Below are 3,558 nucleotides of genomic sequence, written 5' to 3'. Positions count from 1 at the left end.
CCAGCACTTGTCGTTTGTTGATTTGTTGATGATAGCCATTCTGACAGGTGTGAGGTGGTACCGCATTGTCGTTTTGATTTGCATTTCTCGGATGATTAGTGACTTTGAGCATGTTTTCATATGTCTCTTGGCCTTCTGTATGTCAAAAACTCTGCATAGTTTTAACCCTCAGAAACTCTACAGCCATAAAAAAAAAGGAAACGCTACAGCCATTATCATTCTTAATCTTCAGAAAAAGTAGAGAGACCAAACAAAATTCTAAAAACAAAATTAACAAAGTTCTGAGAAAGCCTCAGATTTCTAAGGACTAAAGTGTTGCCATTAGCCTTGATGGCAATCAGATCTAATTTCCCTGGGGGACCACCTCTGGTTAGCTACTTCTCAGTTAATAACAGACTACCCACGGTGTTTTGTAATTTCACTTCGAACCCTAGTGTCTATGCCTTTACAGACCAATGTGATTTCACACAACTGGCGTCTCAGATGATGCCTCCAGATGTCTGCATTTCCGAAGCACTCACCTAAACAAAGCCTGCGTGATCAAAGGGCAAACCACCCTGGAGCAGCAATGGAAAACACATTCATGGGCTTCAAACTACGGATTCTTAGGAATTCTCCAGAAGCTGATGGCTGCAGAAGTGTTCAGCTTCTGCCCAAGACCACTGAGCCAGATTAATTTTCTGATATAGTCAATATTATTCTGCCCTGGCTGGGTAGCTCAGTTGGTTGGAGCGTAGTCCCCACACACCAAGGTTTCGGGTTCAATCCCGGGTCAGGGCACAATCCCAGGTCAGGGCACATCAACCAATGAATGCATAAATAAGTCAAACAACTTGATGTTTCTCTTTCTCTGTATCTGTCTGTCTCCCTTCCTCTCTTTCTCTAAAATAATTTTTTTTTAAATGTCCTAGCTGGTTTGGCTCAGTGGATAGAGTGTCAGCCTGCGGACTGAAGGGTCCTGGGTTCGATTCCAGTCAAGAGCACATGCCTCAGTTGCGGGCTTGATCCCCAGTCAGGGCATGCAGGGGGCAGCTGATCAATAGTTCTCTCTCATCATTGATGTTTCTCTCTCTCTCTCTTCCTCCCCCTTCCTCTCCGAAATCAATAAAAATAAAAAATAAATGTCTTTGGAAATAGCATGTGGTAGCCAAAAAAAAAAAAAAAAACCTGCTTGGATAAGGCAATCTGCAGCAGGTAAAGTAATATGGATTTCCTCCAGATCCTAAGGAAGTTGTCCTCATAGATTCTACATTCGTGTTTCCCCCTTAGCCTTGCCTCTCATGAAGATATGGGGGCACTCAAAAATACTAAAGAACTTCCAATTATAACTCATTTCCACTAATATTGTAAGAGAACTATCCCTTTGGCCATCTCAGAGATTCAGATCTGAGAAAACCAGAAGGAATTCCTCAGCTAGGAAACTAAAATATATCTTAAGCTACCCAAGAAGAGTTACACGTGCTTAAGAAGTAACCAGACACCCAATCCAGTCAGCCTCAGAGCCTCTCTGTGTCACCAAGTAGATTCAAGAAAGAGTTAAGTTTTTCTCAAATGCCATCTCAAGAGTCTAGGACAGTGATGGTGAACCTTTTGAGCTCGGCGTGTCAGCATTTTGAAAAACCCTAACTTAACTCTGGTGCCGTGTCACATATAGAAATTTTTTGATATTTGCAACCATAGTAAAACAAAGATTTATATTTTTGATATTTATTTTATATATTTAAATGCCATTTAACAAAGAAAAATCAAACAAAAAAATGAGTTCGCGTGTCACCTCTGACACTCGTGTCATAGGTTCGCCATCACTGCCCTAGCTGGTATGGATCAGTGGATAGAGCTGCAGACTGAAGGGTCCTGGGTTCGATTCTGGTCAGGGGCACATGCCCAGGTTGCAGGCTTGATCCCCAGTGTGGGGTGTGCAGGAGGCAGCCGATCAATGATTTGCTCTCATCAATGATGTTTCTATCTCTCTTTCCCTCTCCCTTTCTCTCTGAAATCAATAAAAAATATATTTAAAATATATCTCTCAGTATGATCTCCCTTATTCTCATCCTGTCACCTTTGATCTCCTCTGCCATTTAAGAAAAAAAAACTCTCTTGTTTGTTTTCTCAGACTGGCTGCAACTCTGAATTTTATTGCTAAATATCTCTCTCTCTCTCTCTCTCACACACACACACACACACACACACACACACACACACACACACCTGAAACTGATTAAAAAAAATTAAGAATGCGGTTCTTTTAAATACCTCAGAAGGGAGCTTTGTTTCTGTAAGTCCCTTCTGGTACTTAACATTAATCTCAAACCTTGACCTTGTAAAATTTGGACATTGGTCTCACAGACTGTTTTTGCTGAGGTCATTACAACTAAGTCACCATGACCTAGCCCTTCAGGAATGGGACCTAACATGGGGGCACTTTGTTCTCTTCGGAGACACTCCAACCTGTTTTGCTGCTACTACTGTTGAACTTCACTCAAGAAATATGTCCCTCTTGCCCTAGCCGGTTTGACTCAGTGAATTGAGCATCGGCCTGAGTGAAGGGGCCTCCCGGGTTTGATTCCGATCAGGGGCATGTACCTCAGTTGCAGGCTCCTCCCTGGCCCAGGCCCTGATTGGGGTGCGTGCAGGAGGCAGCCAATCGATGTGTCTCTCTCACATTGATGTTTCTCTCTGTCTTTCCCTCTCTCTTCCACTCTCTCTAAAAATCAATGGAAAAGTATCCTCGGGTGAGGATTAACAAAACACACACACACACACAAAGAAATATGTCCCTCTTGAGGCATACAAATTGCCTTTTTCATCACTATGTTGTACACCTTAAACTAATATAATATTTTTTAACTAATATAATATTGTATATTAACTATAACTGAAAAATAAATTTGAAAAATAAATGATATATCTACTCCCAATAGTCTGTGCTCCACAAGGATACATGAGGCTTACACCTGCCCTCTGCACACTAACTTGCTCTGTGTATTCAGGGAAATCATTCCGGACATTCAAATATTTAGATCTACGTTCCTCCTGTGGGCCATTTGCCCTGAGGATTTTCAGAAAGTTCCAAAAATGAGACAAGCACAGGCTCCTCAGAACTTCCAGTAGGGGGAGCTGACTTCCTCTTCATGTGAACTGCAATTCTCACTGTGGGAACAATACAGTGAGAGAGGTGGCTCCCAAATTGTCTCTCACTTCAGGAGATCTCACAAATGACACAACTTCTACTCTAGAAGTTTACCAAACCAATTTACATTGGATGGACCTGGAGAGTATCATGCTAAGTGAAATAAGTGAAAGACAAGTATCACATGATCTCACTCATAGGTGGAATCTAAGGAACAAAATAGAATTGAGACATGGCTTTCTGGCAAAGATCAAATTCAGAGCTCTGCCTGGAAAACAAGGTCTAAAGATGAAGCTGATGTGGAATCTCAGAGGGAAGGCAGGGATGGGTGGGTGGGAAGAGATCAACCAAAGAACTGTATGCATATATGCATGGCCCATGGACACAGACAATAGGGTGGTGAAGGCCTAGGGCTGGGGGGAGGAGGC

The sequence above is a fragment of the Myotis brandtii genome, unplaced genomic scaffold, assembly GCF_000412655.1.
Source record: "Myotis brandtii unplaced genomic scaffold, ASM41265v1 scaffold5384, whole genome shotgun sequence".
In the NCBI taxonomy this organism is placed as follows: Eukaryota; Metazoa; Chordata; class Mammalia; order Chiroptera; family Vespertilionidae; genus Myotis; species Myotis brandtii.
The sequence above is the reverse complement of the archived record's forward strand: the minus strand, read 5'-3'. Positions refer to the sequence as shown.